This window comes from Dama dama, chromosome 15 (genome assembly GCF_033118175.1).
Source record: "Dama dama isolate Ldn47 chromosome 15, ASM3311817v1, whole genome shotgun sequence".
NCBI classification, from domain to species: Eukaryota; Metazoa; Chordata; class Mammalia; order Artiodactyla; family Cervidae; genus Dama; species Dama dama.
Window position 1 is genome coordinate 62,735,021 of NC_083695.1, and position 24,440 is coordinate 62,759,460.

General features: G+C 39.0%; 1 pseudogene; it reads left to right on the plus strand.

Annotated features, from left to right (window-relative positions):
- The first annotated feature begins 310 nt into the window (after window positions 1-310).
- On the plus strand, window positions 311-23,192 carry LOC133069887 (cytochrome P450 2C42-like; annotated as a pseudogene).
- The last annotated feature ends 1,248 nt before the right edge of the window (window positions 23,193-24,440 follow it).

Here is a 24,440-nt window from a genome sequence, read left to right on the forward strand (position 1 = left end):
CTGCTGGGAACTGTGTGAGGCAGGCCCTGGGTTGCCGGCACTTCCCAGGTTTAAGTTGCTCAGGTTCAGGTTCTCGGTAGGCCACAAAGGCCCAGACTCAGTTGGGCCTGCGTTTTGTGCCTTTCTCAGGTCCAAGCAGCTCAGGTGACCAGGTGCGTGGCGAGCACAGTCACCCCCAGGTGTGGTGTGCATCTTATTGCCTCCCTTGTCCCAACCGCTTGTTTTTGTGGATGTACATAGGGCACGCCTTTTCAGGTGTGCCATGTGTCTCTTCTGGGGGGCTGATCTCTGGCTATGACCCTCCTGGTGGATGTCAGCCATCCAGAATCCCGAGAAGTCTTGGCTAGCAAGGAAGCCTGCTTGCAGTTTGGTAGAGGATGCCTCTCTGGGGCCGCGATTGCCCCTTTCTGGCTCTGGCTGCCCCCGCCTGCCTGTCTCTGGTGGGGGATGGGCTGGTCTGCAGCCAGCTAGCTCTGCTCAGTCCTTTGTTCTGTGAGCGGGCCTGGCATTGTCTTAGGTTAGAGCTATTCGCCGAATAGTTCTCTCTCTCTCTCTCTCTCTCTCTCTCTCTCTCTCTTTTCTCTCTCTCTCTGGCTACCCCACAGTCTGGGTTGCTATCTCACGTTAGTTCCCTCAGATTGCCCTTGGGCCATTCAGGCCCGTTCCTTACCCTAAGCAATGCAGCCCACGCTTCCCTGTCCAGCCACCGCTTGCTAGTGGCGAATGCAAGCGTCTGGGCTGCTTCTCTACTGGGAGTTGTCATTAGGCACATGATCTGTGGATTTTAATTATTTATTTATTTATCCTCCAGGTTATGTTGCCCTCTGAGAGTCAAAGACTCGCCACAGACCTGCCAGTGAGAGTGTTTCCTGGTGTTTGGAAACTTCGCTCTTTTTAAAGTCTCCCTTCCCAGGATTGGTCTCCATCCCTATCTATTTTGCCTCTCTTTTTATCTTTTATATTTTGTCCTACCTCCTTTTGAAGACAATGGGCTGCCTTTCTAGGTGCCTGATGTCCTCTGCCAGCATTCAGTAGTTGTTTGGTGGAATTCGCTCAGCGTTCAGATGTTCTTTCGATGAATTTGTGGGGGAGAAACTGGTCTCCCTGTCCTATTCCTCTGCCATCTTAGGACTGCCCCCTGTTAATTTTTCTTTATTCTTTTTTCTTCCTGATAGTCACAGGGGAAATTTCTGTACTCCTATCTCCATGTTTTCTATTGCTTTCTTGGGCTTCCTCCAGTCTGTTGTTGAAATTGTCTGGTAAGTTTTTAAAAATTTTAAGTGGTTATACAGTTTTCTGATGTTCTTTCATCCTTGTACATGGTTTTCTTCACCTGCTTGAGTATACTTAAGACATGTATCTCAAAGTTTTTACCTAGTAAGTCCAATATCTGGGTTTTCTCAGGGAATGATTTATCTCAACTTCTCTTTTCTTTTAGCCATTAGTGGTCCAAAGTTACCTGCTTTGTATATACCTTGTAATTTTGTAATTAAATCATTCCTAGGAAAAGTACAACCAACAATCGGAATGTCCATTTGAAAACTTGACAACACCTAGTATCTGTTTTGTTTGGAGCTGAGACAGAGACAATGAGCACCCCACTGAGATATGGGCTCCTCCTCCTGCTAAAAGACCCAGAGGTCACAGGTATGATAACATGGTGGGTAGGGTGATTTCAGAAGACATTGGAAAGAGACTGGGAATGCTTTCCATCTTTGACTCTTAGAGAATTACTTAAATCTCTGTTTGAACAGCTTAATTTTTTCAAACTTAATGAAGGGATCCTTCATTAAATACTAATGGGACACCTTTGCATAATATGAGATGATGACTGAGAGGATGAAGACCCTGTGGGCTGTAGCAAAATCAACACAGCAGCATCTGGATTTCATGTGTAGCATGAATTGACCTGGGGCTGTATAATGGCTTTCTCATGGAAATATTACTTTGCCTCCTCATTCTGAAAATGTATATATGTCAATCTCAATCTCCAAATTCATCTTACACCTCCCTTTCCCCCTTCTTAACCATACATTTGTTCTTGATTTGTCTGTCTCTATTTCTGCTTTGCAAATAAGATCACCTACTCCACTTTTCAAGATTCCACATATATGTGTTAATATATGATATTAAGACGGTGCAAAAGTTAATGCAGTTGGTGCAAAGTCAACTGCAATTACTTTTAAACCTCGGGTGCTTTTTTTTTTCACCAACAGCAATTGCTTTTGCACCAACCACAATTACTTTTGAATCTCAATTACTTTTGCACTAACCGCAATTACTTTTGCACCATCCTAATTGTTTTTCTCTTTCTTACTTCCTTCACTTTGTGTGACAGCCTTTAGGTCCAATCATTTCTCTGAAAATGACATAACTTTGTTCCTTTTATGGCTGAGTAATATTCCATTGTATATATGTACACTTCTTTTTTATCCATTCCTCTGTTTATGGGCATTTAATTTGGACACGACTTAGCGACTAACACTTTCACTTTCACTGTTGATGGACATTTAAGTTGATTACATGCCCTGACTATTGTAAATAGTGCTGCTGTGGACACTGGGGTACAAGTATGGCTTTGAATTATGATTTTTTGGGGGGAGGAGATATGCTCAGTAGTGATATTGCTAAGCATTCAGTTCAGTTCAGTCACTCAGTGGTGTCCAACTCTTTGCGACCCCATGAATCGCAGCACACCAGGCCTCCCTGTCCATCACCAACTCGCGGAGTTTACTCAAACTCATGTCCATTGAGTCGGTGATGCCATCCAGCCATCTCATCCTCTATCACCCCTTCTCCTTCTGCCCCCAATCCCTCCTAGTACCAGGGTCTTTTCCAGTGAGTCAACTCTTTGCATGAGGTGGCCAAAGTACTGGAGTTTCAGCTTCATCATCAGTCTCTCCAATGAACACCCAGGACTGATCTCCTTTAGGATGGACTGGTTGGATCTCCTTGTAATCCAAGGGAGTCTCAAGAGTCTTCTCCAACACCACAGTTCAAAAACATCAATTTTTTGGCGCTCAGCTTTCTTCACAGTCTAACTCTCACATCCATACATGACCACTGGAAAAACCACAGCCTTGACCAGATGGACCTTAGTTGACAAAGTAATGTCTCTGCTTTTTAATATGCTATCTAGGTTGATCATAACTTTCCTTCCAAGGAGTAAGCGTCTTTTAATTTCATGGCTGCAGTCACCATCTGCAGTGATTTTGGAGCCCCCAAAAATAAAGTCAGCCACTGTTTCCACTGTCTCCCCATCTATTTCCCATGAGGTGATGGGACCAGATGCCATGATCTTAGTTTTCTGAATGTTAAGCTTTATGCCAACTTTTTCACTCTCCTCCTTCACTTTCATCAAGAGGCTTTCTAGTTCCTTTTCTCTTTCTGCCATAAGGGTGGTGTCATCTGCATATCTGAGGTTATTGATATTTCTCCTGGCAATCTTGATTCCAGCTTGTGCTTCAGGCAGCCCAGTGTTTCTCATGATGTAGTCTGCATATAAGTTAAATAAGCAGGGTGACAATACACAGCCTTGATGTACTCCTTTTTCTACTTGGAACCAGTCTGTTGTTCCATGTCCAGTTCTAACTGTTGCTTCCTGACCTGCATACAGGTTTCTCAAGAGGCAGGTCAGGTGATCTGGTATTCCCATCTCTTTCAGAATTTTCCACAGTTTATTGTGATCCACACAGTTGAAGGCTTTGGCATAATCAATAAAGCAGAAATAGATGTTTTTATGGTAGTTCTATTTTTAGATTTTAAGGAACCTCTACACTTTTCTACTTAGTGGCTGTATCAGTCTATATTCCTACCAACAGTGAAAGATGGTTTTCCTTTCTCCATACCTCTCTGATTGTTGATTTTTTGATGATGGCCATTCTGACAAGTGTGAGGTAATACCTCATTGTAGTTTTGATTTACATTTCTCCAATACTTAGTGATATTGAGCATCTTTTCATGTGTTTGTTGAACATATGTATGTCTTCTTTGGAAAAAATGGTTGTTTAGGTCTTCTGCCCATTTTTTGATTTGGGTTGTTTTTGTTTTTTTGTGTTTTTTTTTTTTTTGACACTGAGCTGCATGAGCTCTTGTATATTTTGGAGATTAATCCTTTGTCAGTTTCTTCATTTGCAAGTATTGTGTCCTATTCTGAGAGTTGCCTGTTCATTTTGTTTATGGTTTCCTTTGCTGTGCAAAAGCTTTTAAATTTAGTTTGATTCTATTTGTTTATTTTTGTTTTTATTTTCATTACTCTAGGAGATGTATCAAAAAAATCTTGCTGCAATTTGTGTCAAAATTGTTCTGCCTAGGTTTTTCTCTAAGAATTTTATAGTGTCTGACCTTACACTTAGATCTTTAGTTCATTTTTAGTTTGTTTTTGTGTGTGGTGTTAAGAAGTATTATAATTTCATTGTTTTACATGTAGTTGTCCAGTTTTTCCAGCAGGACATATTGAAGAGACTGTCTTTTCTGCATTTTATGTTCTTTTCTCCTTTGTCATAGATTAGGTGACCATAGGTATGGTGGTTTATCTCTGGGATTTCTATCCTGTTCCATTGATCTCTGTTTCTGTTTTTGTGTAGGTACCATACTGATTTGATGACTGTAGCTTAGTAGTATACTCTGAAATCAGGGAGCCTGGTTCCTCCAGCTCTGATTTTCTTTCTTAAGTTTGCTTTAGTTATTTGGAGTCTTTTGTGTTTCTATACAAAGTGTAAAATTTTTTGTTCTAATTCTGTGAAAAATGCCATTGGGAATTTGATAAGGATTGCATTGAAATTGTAGATTGCTCTGGTGAAAGGTTGTTGCTGAACGATAAGACGCCAGGATTCTTGGCCTCCGGAGGAGATGAATTCAATCCGGGGCCAGAGACAAGGCTGGATCACTCAGAGCTTCTGTGTAATACAGTTTTATTAAAATATAAAGGAGATAGAGAAAGCTTCTGACATAGGCATCAGAAGGGGGCAAAAGAGTACCCCCCCCTCCTAGTCTGTAGCTGTATGTTATATAGTCACTCACAGTCTGTTAAAAGAAAAGAAAGGGATGTCATAAAATTTAGAATGGCACCAGATAATTCATCCCTGGCCATAAAACAATTGACTTGAATCTTGTAGAAGGGCAGAATACCAACAAATAGTTTTGTTTACATAGATTAGGGGAATAATACCTGAGTAAGTAAATTAGGCCTTTTGGCGGAACCAACTTGAAGATAGAGTCTGGGGTACATTAACATAGCTTAAGACAACATTTCCATAAGAAAAAGAAATGTATTGGTTAACTCAAGGTTTGAGAGTAGTTAGCTTTAGGTGAGACCAGGTGTCATGGCAACACAGCATTTTAAGAGAAACCTCCTTTTAAATTTGTATAGAGAAGGAAAAACATATCATGGTTTGTTTCTTCCTGCCGCTTAAGGGAGATAAAAATATCTGGCACTTGCAGCCTCTTTCCTCCATTTGGAGACCCCTGGCCTTCCTGCCTGTTACCCTCTCACTGGGTAGTATAGTCATTTTCACAATATTGATTCTTCCAATCCAAGAACGTGGTGTATCTCTCCATCTGTTTGTGTCATCTTTGATTTCTTTCATCAGTATCTCAGTTTTCTACAAACAGAAATTTTGCCTCTCTAAGCAGGTTTATTTCTAGGTATTTATTCTTTTTGTTACAATGATAAATGGGATTGTTTCCTTAATTTCTCATTCTGATTTTTTGTTGTCAGTGTATAGGAATGCAAATGATCTTTTTGTACTTATTTTGTATCCTGCCACTTTACCAAATTCATGAGCTTTAGTAGTTTCCTGGTAGCATGTTTTGTATTTTCTTTGTGTAGTACCATGTCATCTGCAAACAGTGACTTCTTCTTTTCTAATTTGGATTCTTTTTATTAAGTGTGACACTTAACAATGATGTCTAGCTGCTATGGTGTCCTGGGCTCCCTCCACAAACGTTTTTGGTTGTGGGGTTGCTTATTCTTGTCCCTTCAGGCTCTCTTCTCACAGTCAACAGCTGTCCCCTCCTGGGTCCATGCTCTAAACACCAGTCTCCAGCACCCAGCCCCCTCCACAACAGGAGACACTTGACTCAGGCTGGGGTGTGCAGGGCTGTGACACAGATCAAGTGTACAGTTATTCTTTTGTCTTGCTTTGTGCAGTCTATCCGCTGTATTGCCCTTTGATCCCCTGAAGGTCTCCTTCTGTCCCAGCTAATTTCGTCACCTTAAGGGTTTTTTTCTAAGGGCGGAAATTTCTCACCTTCAACTTCCCACCAGGTTTCTGGTCCTTTTTATGATTCCTCTTTTCATTTTTTTTCTTTTGTTCATCCTACCTAGTTGCAAAGGGATTATTCTTGCCTTTTTAGATGTCCAAATCTTCTGCTAATGTTCAGCAGGTTCTCTATGACAGTCTTTATTTGTAGGTGTATTTTTGATGTGCTTGTGAGGCAAGATGAATTCCATGCCCTCCCATTCTGCTCTCTTGACTTTTCCCTTGCCTAAGATAATTTTCAAAGTATTTTAAATGCTTCGAAAAGTTAGATTCGTGAGGAATTGGTTTAAGTTGTGTATATAAAGGAATTCTGTTAGTTTGAAAGTTTGTTTCCAGGAAAGTGATTATTGCCAAAATAAGAATTTGGTGGTGGGGGTCAATAATTTTATCTTTTACAAATAATTTTTTGTTAGAAATTAAACGCTAAAGAGTTATAGTTATGCACAGCAGTTTAGAAATACACACTATCTTGTCTTGTGTTAGGATTCCAGTGAAATAATTATAGCCTATTACAGGTCAGCCTTTTAAGGCTGGAGAAAAGAAAGTCAAGAAGCAGCCAATGAATCTTCTAAAAATTTGGGTAACAGAGAGAGCATACTGAGGAGTGACAACGAAGTCAGTACAGAGGATGAAGCTATAGCTTAAGTGTCAGAAGATGAAGTTGAAGAGCAGTCAACTGTGTCCTTAGAATCCTATAAGGTTTTGTATTTGGAAGTACTAATTGTCAAAGAGGTTAGAGGGAGAAATAGGCTGAAAAAGGTAGCTCTCCCAGCCATGAGAGCTTTGACAACTCCTTTTATCAGGTAACTCTGTTTCTCCAATAGGATGAGAGAGGTTTACTATCTAGACAAACGGAATCTAAGAGGCCGTTCACTCAGGACACTGGGCAGAGACAGGGAAAGGAGTGAGGTACACAGCTTAGAGGAAAGACTAGGGAAGAATCTTCTTCTTGAATTGAAAGACCCTTAGTTCCTTTCTCCATCATGATTCCAGAAATTCAACCGCAAGAGGAAAACTCTTCACAGTGAACAATGCAGAAAAGGCCTCCGAGTTTTGCCATGTAGATAGACAATTCTCTCAACATGTTTCACGAAGTGAATGAAGTACATCTACCCCAAGACACAGGGTCATGAAATTTCAGAATATTGGAGTAAAAAGAGAAAAATCATAAAAACATTCAGAGAGATGTAGTAGGTTCATAGATAAAAGACGAGAGTTCAAAGCAGCATCTGAATTTTCAAGAGCAACTGTCAAATTGTGTATTAATAAAAAGAGTATTTTCAGATCTGTACTGCAAAAATTTCCGCCCACTTCCTCCTTTCTCATCCAAATGCCTGAAGTCATATCAGAGGAAGTCATGGAGTCATGGGCTCTGTGGATTTAGAACGCTCATGAAGTAGAGTGAAAGTGTCAGTGCTGTCGTTAGATAGCCAGCCTGGAAAATATCCATTTCTAGGTGGATTAGATGGATGTATATGAGGGGAGACACCAAGAGCAACAGAGAGGTGATAAATTTTCTGTGGCTTCTGAATAATAGGGAAATTGGGAATTTGCAACATCTACCTCAGTATTTGGAAATAATCCTAAATCAAGGTACAGTGTTTTATGAATTGAACTAAAGAGACATGGTTAGGTCCAAGATAGTACCAAATATGAAGCATAATCATAATTGTTTTACCAGGGAGGATTGTTTATTTAGTCAGAATGATGTTAAAATGAGTATTCTAACAGCCAAAAATTGTGGTGTAAATATATTGGGGAAATGGACTGAGGGGATTTGTGTGTGAGTGTGTGTGTGATTTTGTAAGAAGGGGGATGCAAATGTAAATTCTTAACTTTCACACCAGGACTTCAGATATTGTTTAAAAATCTGTAGGTAAGAAATAGAAATGGAGGGTCATTATATAGAAGTAGGACAAGAATTTCAGAAGAAATTGCTAGAGCTTTGAAAGTGTGTCATTTGGCAATTGGAGAATGAAGAGTAGCTTTACAAATTGCACACACATTTCACAAATACAATAAAACACATATATTATAATTTAACTTTACAACCCACACTCTTATGTATTATGACAAGTACTTTTATTTCAGTAGTAAAATAGTTTCCAAAAAGAAAAGGAGCTAAGTTTCTTATGGGCAAAAGTTTTAAAAAATTTGTATAGTATTCTTTTTCTACCCACTCACCATTTCCCCAAAAAATGTTACAATGAATTGTCAAATATCTTATTAAACATATAATATACCATCATTATCATAATGCCTAATGATCCTGCATTAAAACATAATTCAAAAAAAGTACTATTACCATAATTACAATGAAATAGTTTTCCTTATCATTTCCATCTCAATTATTACTATACTATAATTACAATCCAATAGCTCAGTTGAAAAAAAAAAATCCGCCTGTAATTCAGGAGACCCCAGTTCGATTTCTGGGTCGGGAAGATCTGCTACAGAAGGGATAGGCTACCCACTACAGTGTTCATGGGCTTCCCTTGTGGCTCAGCTGGTAAAGAATCGGCCTGCAATGTGGGAGACCTGGGTTTGATCCCTGGGTTAGGAAGATCCCCTGAAGAAGGAAAAGGCTGTCCACTCCAGTATTCTGGCCTGGAGAATTGCATGAACTAAACAGCCCTTGGGGTCCCAAAGAGTTCGACATGACTGAGTGACTTTCACTATCACCACTATATACACATATAATTTTGATATAAAATTAATATTAGATTTCTGTTTTTCTTTCTGCAAGGACTATAGTTTCTTGTGTTTATGTTCTGTTAATATTTTGAAACATTTCATCTTTTCTGTATTTATTACTATGTATGCCATGCTTAGTTGTTCAGTCATGTCTGACTCTTTGCAACCCCATGGACTGTAGACAACCAGGCCCCTCTGTCCATGAGGATTCTCCAGGTGATAATACTGGAGTGGGTTGCCATTCCTTTCTACAGGGGATCCTTCCCAGCCCAGGGATGGAACCCAGGTCTCCTGCATTGCAGGTGGATTCTGTACCATCTGAGTCACCAATATAGAGATATTTATTGATATATCCTAAACCTAGCTTGCAGGAGACTTACATGTCTCTATATTATGGCCTTTTTCTCTATATATTTAGGTGCATTCCTGGACATATAATTGATGTTTAAAATGATATTGGGACTTCTTCATAATGCCTATTTATCTCTGAATTTGTATGGAAATGTGGTGTGCCTTTTTCTTTTTCCATCAGTCTGAATTGTCTCTTATCAGCTAAGGTCCAGGAAGAGACTGACTGTGTGACTGGCAGACACTGGAGCCTCTGCTTGCAAACAAGGGCTACATACCCTACACGAATGATGTGATCCACAAGATGGATACGTTGACCTGACTCCCATCAGTCTGCCCCATGCGGTGACCCACGACATTAACGTCAGAAACTACCTCATCCCCAAGGTAAGATTGATTTCTCTTATACTGACCTCAGTGGTGAAGTTCTCCTTTTAAGTATGGGTGCAATTTTCTATAACTACAATATGAGAGAAGTTTTTAAAAAAACCCGTATTTGTGGCAGCTTAATTGGTTCTGTGTTGTTTTTAGTTTAGTCTATAAAATTTTAGAACAGGTTTTGATGGCTGGTGGTATAAATATTCCAAATTTGTTCTGCTTCTTTAATCTTGTTTGGTTAATCTTAGCTGTTGACATTTCCAAATGAATGTTAGTTATCCATTTGTAATTTATCAGAACACTCTGCTGGGATTTTTATCAGAGTGACAGAAGATGAAATTGGAAAGATTCATGACATGCTGAATCTTTCAACTAATGAATTTTATAAATGCCCCAATTTTGAAGAGATTTCTTTAATTTTATCAGTAATGGCTTTCTTTTGGTGATTTGAATTGCAAATCTTACATTTATTTTTAATTACTACCTGTTATTGTTGCTGTAAATTTTTTAAAAGGCCTCTTCCAAAATATAATAAGTGTTGTCATTTTGATGACCTTATCTGTAGCAACCTTGTTAAATTTAATATGATTGCCAAAAGTTTCTCTCTAGATTATTTGCAATTTCTCTATACATTGTCCTGCTTTGTGGATTAATACCTTTGTTTTGTCCTTGTTTCATTTCTGATCTGCAGTAGAGCAGAGGTTAACATCTCACTATTGAGAATGATTTTTATATACATTTTGTTATAAATTTAAAAATCAGGTTAGGGAAACTTACGCTTTTATTTTTAATGCTTTCTTTTAGTGATGAACATGTATGTAGCTTTTTCACTTGACAACTTTATCTATTGGTATGTTTGAAGATATTGGCCTCATATTCCCACTAAACACACATATTGTAAGTATATACAGCTGGATTCAATATGCCACATTTTGTTCAGTACTTCTCTGTTTCCAGTCATTAGAAATTTTGGATCTACAATTTTTCTTCCTCAAAATTTTCTTGTCGTATTTCTGTTGTCAAGGTAATTCTGGTATCATAAAATTAGATGAGAAATATTCCATAATATGAGTGTATTTTTATTGTCTTCCCATCTTCTACTTATGGTCAATTAGTTGTGTCTTCAAAATGCTTGGTTACTTTTGGTTAAATATCCATTATTATAAACAAAAAAATGCATGGTTTTGGATGGTATTTATTTTCTTCCAGAAAGGGTTCATCCCTCTTCTCCTTGGCAGACAGCATAATACAACCTCTCCTGTTTTGAGTAAAATTTGGACATTGACACACACTAAAATTAACTTTAGGTGTCAGCTTACTTCTCTGAGATTCTCCCAAATATGGAATATTGAGATGGATTTTTGCCTTAGCAGATTTCTAATGCTTTCTAACATACAATTTCTGTATACATTAAGACTTTCTAGTTGGTGTGCTGAAAACTACTCTATTCCACTTGAAGCCAAGACATGCTGGTATTCATATTAGAAAAGATTATAACCAAAATTTATATTTTGTTGGGGAATGTAAGTAATAAGATTGGTAAGGCTTCAAGTACTAATGCCAGTTTTTGGAGAAGACAGACTTGCTGACTTTACCAAGAGGTTAGGGGACTTGTCTCAGTGATCACCAGTTTTGTACAAGGGTTAGGACTACAGGTCAACTATTTTTTCACCAAAAGATATAATAAGAAAAGACTTTTTAAAAAATATTGAGTTTAAGGTAATAAATAGTCAAATTTGGTTTTTCTTTTATTTCCAAGTAAATGGGAAACAATACACTAGAAATCAGAATGGAATGACTCATCTTTCACATCTACTGTAATAGGAAATAACCAATATATTGTCATATGTATATTCCCAAGTGTATGTTGAAAATGACCATTCCCTTCTGTATGGCCATCTCAGAATATTGGCAGGCTGATTTTGCTTTTTTACCAATCAGATAAGTGATTTCTTTTATCCAAGGCTGGAGCCACTGAGCTAGCTAGAGATAATTGTCTAAGACAGGAGTTGGTAAACTTTTTCTCAAGTATGCCAAAGTGTAAATATTTCAGACTGTGGGGCCTTGCACTATCTGATTCCAGTATTCATTTCTGCAGCTGCAGCACAGAAGCAGTCATAGACATATTTAAACAAATGTGAATGGCTGTATTCCAGTCTTTATGGAAACTGAATTTGAGATTTCATAACATGTTCATGTGTATCAAAATGTTTTTTCTTCATTGATGTTTTTCAATTTAAAATATACAGCTCATTGTACAAAAACAGGTGGTAGGCTATACTTGCATGTGGGTTGTCAGCATCTAAGAGTGTCTGTCTAATAGAACACTTTGCAGCTCTATGAGATTGGTTTGTAATAGTTTTGTTTGGGTTTTTTTGTTTGTTTCTCTAAAGAACATTTCCTAGCCCAAATACTTACTCTTAACTATTGCTAAAACTTTATAATCTTAGTTTTTACATTTAGATTATTGATTCAGGGCTTCCCAGGTGGTGCTAGTGGTAAAGAACCTGCCTGCCAATGCAGGAGACATAGATTATTGATTCATTCAGTTAATTTTTATTTGTGATGGGAAATAATGATTATGTTTCCCTTTTTATGAACATGAATCTTATCCAATTTCTGGAGCAACATTTGAAGAGAGTATATTGGTTTTGTATCTTTTTAAAAGTTTTTTATTCATTTATTTATGTATGACTGTGCTGGGTCTTTGTTGCGACAAGGATTTTTCTCTAGTTGCAGCCAGCGAGGGCTACTGTCTAGTTACTGTGTGTGGGCTTTTCATTACAGTGGCTTTTCTTGTTGCAGAGCATTGGCTCTAAGGCGCATGGACTTGAGTAGTTGTGGCAAGTGGGCTCAGTAGCTGTTGCTCCTGGGCTCTAGAGCACAGGCTCAGTAGTTGCAGCACATGGACTTAGTTGCTCCACAGCACATAGGATCTTTCTGGATCAGGGGTCTATGCTGTTGGTGTCTCCTGCATTTGCAGTGGATTCTTTACCACTGAGCCACCAGAGAAGCCTCTTTTGTACCTTTGAACTTGTATAAAAATATACAAGGGAATAATAAAAGAGTTGCAGACATTTTATATAATAAAATTAGGGGATGGAAGGCTTCCCCAAGTTTGCATTAATTATTTTTTAAACATGAAAAACCTGTTTTATGTATATGTAATACATGAATTTGTGTGTATATCTGCTTTGCAATGTCAGAGGAAGTCATCAATAAACAATCTCTAATAAGAAGAGAAAAGATTTTTGAGTCAAACTGAGGGCTATAACCCAGAAGGCAACCTCAGATAACTCTGAGGAACTGCTCTGGATTTTCCACACAGTCTTATACCTTGTCAAAAAGAAGAACATGAAGAAGTATGGGATACATTCTTTTGAGGTTTAAAACAACACCAACAAAAGATCAGCATGGACATAGAGAGTTAGTATGTCTTTGACGTCTGGGAAAGGAGTCTTATCATTGGAATTCCAGCATTGGTGTCCCAGGAACAAGACATTTAATATTTATATTTACTATGGACATTATTTCTGGTCAGTGCATCGTTTTCTTCAATGATTAAACAAATGTACAGTGTGTTTGATAGCCTACAAACTGTTTTTATTTTAGTGAACATAACATTCAAGTTAAATTATGTGTAAGCCAGAATGACTTCCCCATACCTCAATATGTGAAAATTTCTTCCATTAGTATCCATTTATCAATCTGTTCATTTACACATCATTACCTCCCTACTTCAGTATATATTCCTCAACAACTTTTATATACAGAACAGTAATAGCATATATACAGAAGAGTTGTCATTGATTCAACAATGTTATCTAATATATAAGTTATATGTAAAATTTCCCAGTTTTCCTTGAATAATATTTTTTCTTTTTTCTTTTTCTTTTTTATTTTTTTTATTAGTTGGAGGCTAATTACTTCACAACATTTCAGTGGGTTTTGTCATACATTGATAAGAATCAGCCATAGATTTACATGTATTCCCTATCCCGATCCCCCCTCCCACCTCCCTCTCCACCCGATTCCTCTGGGTCTTCCCAGTGCACCAGGCCCGAGCACTTGTGTCATGCATCCCACCTGGGCTGGTGACCTGTTTCACCACAGATAGTATACATGCTGTTCTTTTGAAATATCCCACCCTCACCTTCTCCCACAGAGTTCAAAAGTCTGTTCTGTATTTCTATGTCTCTTTTTCTGTTTTGCATATAGGGTTATCATTACCATCTTTCGAGATTCCAAATATATGTGTTAGTATGTTGTAATGTTATTTATCTTTCTGGCTTACTTCACTCTGTATAATGGGCTCCAGCTTCATCCATCTCATTAGGACTGATTCAAATGAATTCTTTTTAATGGCTGAGTAATATTCCATGGTGTATATGTACCACAGCTTCCTTATCCATTCATCTGCTGATGGGAACCTAGGTTGCTTCCATGTCCTGGCTATTATAAACAGTGCTGCGATGAACATTGGGGTGCACGTGTCTCTTTCAGATCTGGTTTCCTCAGTGTGTATGCCCAGAAGTGGGATTGCTGGGTCATATGGCAGTTCTAGTTCCAGTTTTTTAAGAAATCTCCACACTGTTTTCCATAGCGGCTGTACTAGTTTGCATTCCCACCAACAGTGTAAGAGGGTTCCCTTTTCTCCACACCCTCTCCAGCATTTATTGCTTGTAGACTTTTGGATAGCAGCCATCCTGACTGGCGTGTAATGGTACCTCATTGTGGTTTTGATTTGCATTTCTCTGATAATGAGTGATGTTGAGCATCTTTTCATGTGTTTGTTAGCCAACTGTAAGTCTTCTTTGGAGAAATGTCTGTTTAGCTCTTTGGCCCATAATTTGACTGAGTCATTTATTTTTCTGGAATTGAGCTTCAGGAGTTGCTTGTATATTTTTGAGATTAATCCTTTTCTGTTTCTTCATTTGCTATTATTTTCTCCCAATCTGAGGGCTGTCTTTTCACCTTACTTATAGTTTCCTTTGTAGTGCAAAAGCTTTTAAGTTTCATTAGGTCCCATTTGTTTATTTTTGCTTTTATTTCCAATATTCTGGGAGGTGGGTGATAGAGGATCTTGCTGTGATTTATGTCGGAGAGTGTTTTGTCTATGTTCTCCTCTAGGTGTTTTATAGTTTCTGGTCTTGCATTTAGATCTTTAATCCATTTTGAGTTTATTTTTGTGTATGGTGTTAGAAAGTGTCCTAGTTTCATTCTTTTACAAGTGGTTGACCAGTTTTCCCAGCACCACTTATTAAAGGGGTTGTCTTTTTTCCATTGTATATTCTTGCCTCCTTTGTCAAAGATAAGATGTCCATAGGATTGTGGATTTATCTCTGGGCTTTCTATTCTGTTCCATTGATCTATATTTCTGTCTTTGTGCCAGTACCATACTGTCTTGATGACTGTGGCTTTGTAGTAGAGTCTGAAGTCAGGCAGGTTGATTTCTCCAGTTCCATTCTTCGTTCTCAAGATTACTTTAGCTATTCGAGGTTTTTTGTATTTCCATACAAATTGTGAAATTCTTTGGTCTAGTTCTGTGAAAAATACCGTTGGTAGCTTGATAGGGATTGCATTGAATCTATAGACTGCTTTGGGTAGAATAGCCATTTTGACAACATTGATTCTTCCAATCCATGAACACGGTATGTTTCTCCATCTGTTTGTGTCCTCTTTGATTTCTTTCATCAGTGTTTTATAGTTTTCTATGTATAGGTCTTTTGTTTCTTTAGGTAGATATACTCCTAAGTATTTTATTCTTTTTGTTGCAATGGTGAATGGTATTGTTTCCTTAATTTCTCTTTCTGTTTTTTCATTGTTAGTATATAGGAATGCAAGGGATTTCTGTGTGTTAATTTTATATCCTGCAACTTTACTATATTCATTGATTAGCTCTAGTAATTTTCTGGAAGAGTCTTTAGGGTTTTCTATGTAGAGGATCATGTCATCTGCAAACAGTGAGAGTTTCACTTCTTCTTTTCCTATCTGGATTCCTTTTATTTCTTTTTCTGCTCTGATTGCTGTGGCCAGAACTTCCAACACTATGTTGAATAGTAGTGGTGAGAGTGGGCACCCTTGTCTTGTTCCTGATTTCAGGGGAAATGCCTTCAATTTTTCACCATTGAGGGTGATGCTTGCTGTGGGTTTGTCATATATAGCTTTTATTATGTTGAGGTATGTTCCTTCTATTCCTGCTTTTTGGAGAGTTTTAATCATAAATGAGTGTTGAATTTTGTCAAAGGCTTTCTCTGCATCTATTGAGATAATCATATGGTTTTTATCTTTCAATTTGTTAATGTGGTGTATTACATTGATTGATTTGCGGATATTAAAGAATCCTTACAGTCCTGGGATAAAGCCCACTCGGTCATGGTGTATGATTTTTTTAATATGTTGTTGGATTCTGTTTGCTAGAATTTTGTTAAGGATTTTTGCATCTATGTTCATCAGTGATATTGGCCTGTAGTTTTCTTTTTTTGTGGCATCTTTGTCTGGTTTTGGAATTAGGGTGATGGTGGCCTCATAGAATGAGTTTGGAAGCTTACCTTCATCTTCAATTTTCTCGAAGAGTTTGAGTAAGATAGGTGTTAGCTCTTCTCTAAATTTTTGGTAGAATTCAGTTTTGAAGCCATCTGGTCCTGGACTTTTGTCTGCTGGAAGATTTTTGATTACAGTTTCGATTTCCTTGCTTGTGATGGGTCTGTTAAGATCTTCTATGTCTTCCTGGTTCAGTTTTGGAAAGTTATTCTTTTCCAAGAATTTGTCCATTTCATCCAAGTTGTCCATTTTATTGGCATAGAGCTGCTGGTAGTAGTCTCTTATGATCCTTTGTATTTCACTGTTGTCTGTTGTGATCTCTCCATTTTCATTTCTAATTTTGTTAATTTGGTTTTTCTCTCTTTGTTTCTTAATGAGTCTTGCTAATGGTTTGTCAATTTTGTTTATTTTTTTCAGAAAACAGCTTTTAGCTTTGTTGATTTTTGCTATGGTCTTTTTAGTTTCTATTGCATTTATTTCTGCCCTGATTTTTAAGATTTCTTTCCTTCTGGTAACCCTGTGGTTCTTCATTTCTTCCTTCTCTAATTGCCTTAGGTGTAGAGGTAGGCTATTTATTTGGTTTTTCTCTTGTTTCTTGATGTAAGCCTGTAATGCTATGAACCTTCCCCTTAGCACTGCTTTTACAGTGTCCCATAGGTTTTGGGTTGTTGTGTTTTCATTTTCATTCATTTCTATACATATTTTGATTTCTTTTTTGATTTCTTCTATGATTTGTTGGTTATTCAGAAGTGTGTTATTTAGCCTCCATACGTTTGAATTTTTTACAATTTTTTCCCTGTAATTGAGATCTAATCTTACTGCACTGTGGTCAGAAAAGATGACTGGAATGATTTTAATTTTTTTGAATTTTCCAAGACCAGATTTATGGCCCAGGATGTGATCTATTCTGGAGAAGGTTCCGTGTGCACTTGAGAAAAAGTGAAGTTGATTGTTTTGGGATGAAATGTCCTATAGATATCAATTAGGTCTAGCTGGTCCATTGTGTCATTTAAGGTTTGTGTTTCCTTGTTAATTTTCTATTTAGTTGATCTATCCATAGTTGTGAGTGGGGTATTAAAGTCTCCCACCATTATTGTGTTACTATTAATTTCCTCTTTCATACTCGTTAGTGTTTGCCGTATATATTGCGGTGCTCCTATGTTGGGTGCATATATATTTATAATTGTTATATCTTCTTCTTGGATTGATCCTTTGATCATTATGTAGTGTCCTTCTTTGTCTCTTTTCACTTCCTTTATTTGAAAGTCTATTTTATCTAATATGAGTATTGCGACTCCTGCTTTCTTTTGGTCTCCGTTTGCGTGAAATATTTTTTTTCAGCCCTTCACTTTTAGTCTGTATGTGTCTCTTGTTTTGAGGTGGGTCTCTTGTAGACAGCATATATAGGGGTCTTGTTTTTGTATCCATTCAGCCAATCTTTGTCTTTTGGTTGGGGCATTCAACCCATTTACATTTAAGGTAATTATTGATAGGTGTGGTCCCGTTGCCATTTGCTTTGTTGTTTTGGGTTCACGTTTACACAACCTTTCTGCATTTCCTGTCTAGAGAAGATCCTTTAGCATTTGTTGAAGAGCTGGTTTGGTGGTGCTGAATTCTCTCAGCTTTTGCTTGTCTGTAAAGCTTTTGAATTCTCCTTCATATCTGAATGAGATCCTTGCTGGATACAGTGATCTAGGTTGTAGGTTATTCTCTTTCATTACTTTCAGTATATCCTGCCATTCCCTTCTGGCCTGGAGGGTTTCTATTGATAGATCAGCTGTTATCCTTATGGGAATCCCTTTGTGTGTTATTTGTTGTTTTTCCCTTGCTGCTTTTAATATTTGTTCTTTGTGTTTGACCTTTTTAATTTGATTAATATGTGTCTTGGGGTGTTTCGCCTTGGGTTTATCCTGTTTGGGACTCTCTGGGTTTCTTGGACTTGGGTGGCTATTTCCTTCTCCATTTTAGGGAAGTTTTCAGCTATTATCTCCTCGAGTATTTTCTCATGGCCTTTCTTTTTGTCTTCTTCTCCTGGGATTCCTATGATTCAAATGTTGGGGCGTTTCACATTGTTCCATAGGTCCCTGAGGTTATCCTCATTTCTTTTGATCCTTTTTTATTTTTTCCTCTCTTCTTCATTTATTTCCACCATTTTGTCTTCTACCTCACTTATCCTATCTTCTGCCTCCGTTATTCCACTCTTGTTTCCCTCCAAAGTGTTTTTGATCTCATTCATTGCATTATTCATTTTTAATTGACTCTGTTTTATTTCTTCTAGGTCTTTATTAAACAGTTCTTGAATCTTTTCAATCTTTGTCTTCAGGCTATTTATCTGTAACTCCATTTTGTTTTCAAGATTTTGGATCATTTTTATTATCATTATTCTAAATTCTTTTTCAGGTAGATTCCCTATCTCCTCCTCTTTTGTTTGACTTGGTGGGCATTTTTCATGTTCCTTTAGCTGTTGGGTATTTCTTTGCCTTTTCATCTTGTTTAGATTGCTCTGTCTGGAGTGGGTTTTCTGTGTTCTGGAGGTCTGTGGTTCCTTTTTATTGTGGAGGATTTACCCAGTGGGTGGGGTTAGACGATTGGCTTGTCAAGGTTTCCTGGTTAGGGAAGCTTGCGTCAGTGTTCTGGTGCGTGGAACTTGATTTCTTCTCTTTGGCGAGCAATGGAGTGCCCAGTAATGAGTTTTGAGATGGGTCTATGTGTTAGGTGTGACCTTGGGCAGCCTGTATGTTGACGTTCAGGGCTATGTTCCTGCGTTGCTGGAGAATTTGCATGATATGTCTTGCTCTAAAACTTATTGGCTCTTGGGTGGTGGTTGGTTTCAGTGTAGGTATGGAGGCTTTTGGACGGTCACTTATTACTTAAAGTTCCATGTAGTCAGGAGTTTTCTGGTGTTCTCATGTTTTGGGCTTAAGTCTCCTGCCTCTGGATTTCAGTTTTATTCTTCCTGTAGTCTCAGGACTTCTCCAACTATACAGCCCTGATAAGAAAACTTCTAGGTTAATGGCTAAAAGATTCTCCCCTGTGATGGACACCCAGAGAGGTTCACAGAGTTACATGAAGAAGAGGAGAGGGAGGAGGGAGATAGAGATGAGCAGGAGGAGAAAAAGGGGGGCTCAAGAGGAGAGAGACAGATCTATGCAGTTGTCTGTTCCCAGAGTGTTCTCCATAGCCCAGACACCTACAAAGATTCACAGAATTGGGTTGGGAAGAGAAGGGGAAAGGAGGAAATAGAGGTGTTCTGAGGTAGAAAACAGAGAGTCACGATTGGGAGAGAATAATCAACACACTCCTGAATAAAAATGGGAGCTGAATTTCAGTTTAAAAATTGGGATTCTCTTCTTTTTTTTTTTGTAAGTTTATAGTGTATTGAAAATGAAAATTAAGGAGTAGTAGAGGAGTACTAGAGGACTTTGAAAGAAATAAGAGAAAAGGAAAAATAGAAAATAGAAGAGAAAAAGGAAAGAAAAAAAAAAGAAGAAAAAAAAAAGGAAAAAAAAATTTTTTCCCTAATTAAAAAAATCGTAAAAATCTATGAAAATGAAAGTTAAGGAGTAATGTGGGAGTAATAGGGAATTTTAAAGAAAAATAAAAGAGAAAACAGAAAAAATAAAAAATAAAAAAATTAAAAAAAATTTTTTTTTCTTACTTAAAAAAAAAAAAAAGTAAAAATATATCTAGGTATTTCTCTGGAGCTGTTCCAGTCAGTGTGGGTTCGGCTCATTTTCAGATAGATCCTCATTCCAGCTTACACTTCTCGATATCTACAGGCCCCTTCTGGAGTAGTTGGTGTTTTCTACAGGGATTTTAATCTGTTGCTCTGGTCCCTTCTGAAGCGGTTCCCTTTCTTTATTTGGCTTCTGTTTGCCGGTCTCTTCAGAGCCTCATTTCCGCCCTGACACAGGCGGGCGGAGGTGGACTCTTATTTAGGTAGCTAGTTCAGTTGCTCTGTGGGGAGGGGCTGGCGCTGCGGGGAAGGGCTGGCGCTGCGGGGAGGGGCTGGCGCTGGTTTCTCCGTCTGCGCTGCTCAGGCTCCCGGCTGCTCTATATGGAGCGCGCCCCGCGCTGCGTGAGGTTCCACCCCTCGGGTGTTCCACAAAAGCAGGGAGCAAAAAGCTGCGCCTGCTCTCTGTGCCTTCCCCGTCAGAGCGGTCCAGGGAGCCAGGGGCTTGATGGGTGCACTCTCCCCAGGTGTGGCACGCCCACTCCCTTCCGTGGACCCAGACTCAGTTTCCGCTGGCGCCAATCCGGTGCGTGTGCCTTCTGCCCTCCGTGTCCCCAGCCCCAGTCCCCGCCCGCGCCAGTCGGGTGCCTGCGCCCTGTGTCTCGCCACAACCTTCCCCTCCCCCCTGCCTCCTGCCTCCGGCGGGGCTGGGCCGATCCGCAGCCTGCAAGCTCTTCTCTGGACTTTCTCGGTCCCTTTGTTCTGCGAACGGGCCGGCAGTGTGTTCGGGCCGGTTAATTTTCTCTCTCTCTTTTGCTCTCCCACAATTCAAGTTGGCAACTCACAGAAGCTCCCTCCGATTGTCCTCAGGGCATTCAGGCCTGGACCCTACCCCAAGCAATGCCGCCTAAGACTCCCTTCCCGGGACGGATCTCCGTCCTGTGCTCTTTTGTCTCACTTTTTATCTTTTATATTTTGTCCTACCTCCTTTCGAAGACAATGGGCTGCTTTTCTGGGCGCCTGACGACCTCAGCTAGCGATCAGAAGTTGTTTTGTGAAGTTTGCTCTGCGTTCAGTTATTCTTTTGATGAATTTGTAGGAGAGAAAGTGGTCTCCCCGTCCTACTCCTCCGCCATCTTGGCTCCTCCCCTATTTTTTCTTTTTTAAAAAGATTTTCTTTATTGATTTTTTAGGGGAATAAACTTTATAGCTTTTTTTTCATTGCCAATCAATATCCAGCCAGGAACAAGCCTAACATTTGGTTATCTTTCCCTGTTTTCTCATGTTATCAGTTCTCTTTGCCTTGTTTGTTTTCTTTTAGTACATTTAACTTTGTGAAGAGTTCAGTTTAGTACTCATGTAAAATTTTCCTCAGGCTGGTTTTATGTGATTGATTTCTGGACACAGATTCCGGTTATGACTTGGTAAGAGAACTACATGGGTGCTTTGTGTGTCCCACTGAAATTCATTAGGGAGGTGGAGCACATCATGTCACTTATCCCATTGTTGGTTATGCAATGTTGTTCACATGATAAAGTGGTATCTGCCAGATTTCTCTATGGCAGAAGTGTTTTTTATATTCAATTAACTGAATGTTTCTTTATGGCTTTCTGAATATGATGCTTCTTATTCATTTACCTAGCAGTTTTTAGCATTAATAGATACAATTTGCTTTAATTAATAATCCTAAGCTGAATTGTTTAAAAATAATTTTCCTAATTTTGTCATCCTTCCTGAATTTCAAAGCTATGATTAATCTGCAATAAAGTCTACTCTATATTTTTAAATTAAGACAAATAGTTTGTGCGGCAATGGTAAACACTAATATTTGTTACTGTGCTCAGTGTTTTTATCACAAAAGAGGTTATAACTCCAGATATTTCAAATTAATAATAATGATTTGTTTTAAATCATAAACCACATATGAGATGAGTGAAAATTGGTATAATAAAATAAAGCAGCTGGTGGGGACTTATACCAGTATGATAAGCAGATTGGATTAATAAGGTCTGATACCCTAGGACCCAGGTACTGAGTATTTCAGATGCTGTCGAAGTTCACGTTAGCAACATCACTGCCACTTATCTTAAACTTATCCTTGTTTGTTACCTGTTTCTGCTGCCTCAAAATGCCACTGCTCTTCTTTGGACCTAGGATCATTCATCTATATCATAAGACTGGAGTAAGTAATTTGCAACGTTTCTTCCAGCTCCATGACTTCTTCATAGTTCAGTTTATCTTCATCTGTTCTTTCCAGGGTACAGATATATTAACATCCCTGACTTCTGTGCTACATGATGACAAAGAATCGCCAACTCAGAAGTGTTTGAACCTGACAACTTCCTGGATGAGAGTAGAAACTTTAAGAAGACTGACTACTTCATGGCTTTCTCAGCAGGTAACTTAAATTTATTTTCTTCACTACTTCAGAGGACAAGATTACCTTTTGGTGATCAGTGGGAACTTACATAGTTCTTGCTCTGGGGCTGGTAAAAATGTTCTTTGTCTATGGTAAGGGGCAGCAGTCCCAGGGCCACACACTTTCACTGCTCATGATACATCCTCATTCTTGGGCTAGGTTACCAGAGCTTTGGAGAGGTGACCCAGTTATTTCAAACTCAGAAGGAAAATTTGAGCTGGATACTGAAAATGTACAAGAAGTTAATCTTAACCAAAAGGAACCATGTGTTATAAAACTTGAAACTTCAAGGTATTTTGGAGGTTGATGAAGAGTAGATATACTTACAGCAGAGAAGAGGCTGTGAAGAAATAAAAGAAATACATATTGGGACCATCAAGCCAAGAATAAAAATACAACCAAGGTATGAGTGTTTCTAGAAAAAAAATTATGGAACTTGAAAATATTAAATTGCAGCTATAATGTATGGATACTTGGTATAGTGCTGACACTCAGTAAATATTTGTTGAAAGAAGGATGCCTGTTAAGGTAAAATGTTACATGGACAACACGTGTGTCCACTTTTGTCCATCTGTCTATCCTGCCTTCCATCCATCCATTCAAACATTCATCAAATGATTACTACATAGTCTCTTTCTGACAACCAGCAACGCAGTGTTCAAGAAGTATGTGCTCACTATGTTTGTTATTTTCAGGAAAACAGATTTGTGGGTGAGAGTACCTAGCATGGTGCTGTTTTTCTTCCTGAGCACAATTTTGGAAAAAATTTACCTTTAAATCTGTAGTTGACCCAAGGGACATCGATACCACCCCAATTGCCAGTGGGTTTGCTTCTCTGCTGCCTCCTTACCAGCTCTGCTTCATTCCTGGGTGAGGAATGTGTTAGATCATTTGACTTCTGTGGTGTTGTCTTCAACTCTCTCTTATCTTGGGCATCCTTCACCTGTTTCTCATCAGTCTTTCCTGAGAATAGCTTCTCTGACCTCTCCTCATTCATTGTACAGGCAGAAATGTGTCTGCTGTTCTTCATACTCTGTAACATCTGTTTTGGAGACCGTATATACAAATACTTATCTAACACTGTGTAGTATTCCCTACGTGGGCTTTCCCAGGGGGTGCTAGTGGTAAAGAACCCGCCTGCCAATGCAGGAGACTTAAGAGACGTGGGTTTGATCCCTGGGTTGGGAAGATCTGCTGGAGAAGGAAATGGCAACCCACTCAAGTATTCTTGCCTGGAGAATCCCATGGACATAGGAGCCTTGCAGGCTATAGTCTATAGGATTGCAAAGTGTTGGACATGAATGAAGAGACTTAACACAAACATGCACACTCCATACTCCATACTAGCTGCATGCATGCTAAGTCACTTCAGTCCAACTCTTTGCAACCCTACAGTCTGCAGCCTGCCAGGCTTCTCTGTTTGTGGGATTATGGAAGAATTCCCCAGGCAAGAATATGGAATGGGTTGCCATGACCTCCTTCAGGGTATCTTCCCAACCCAGGGATTGAACCCAACTTTCTTACATCTCTTGCATTGGTAGGTGGGTTCTTTAACACAAGCAACACCTGGGAAGTCCACATAGTACTAGGCACTCCAGATAAAATAAGGTGATTATTTTACCAATGCAGATCAACTTCTCCTGTATATGTTCCTAGTGAAAAGCAGAGGGGGGAGGAGCCAAGATGGCGGAGGAGTAGGACGGGGAGACCACTTTCTCTCCTACAAATTCATCAAAAGAATAACTGAACACAGAGCAAACTTCGCAAAACAACTTCTGATCGCTAGCTGAGGTCATCAGGCTCCCAGAAAAGCAGCCCATTGTCTTCGAAAGGAGGTAGGACAAAATATAAAAGATAAAAAGTGAGACAAAAGAGCTAAGGACGGAGATCCGTCCCGGGAGCTCTTAGGCGGCATTGCTTGGGGTAGGGTCCGGGCCTGAGTGCCCTGAGGACAATCGGAGGGAGCTTCTGTGAGTTGCCAACTTGAACTGTAGGAGACCAAAAGAGAGAGAGTAAATTAACCGGCCCGAACACACTGCCGGCCGTTCGCAGAACAAAGAGACCGACAGGGTCCAGAGAGGAGCTCGCAGGCTGCGGACCGGCCCAGCCCCGCCGGAGGCAG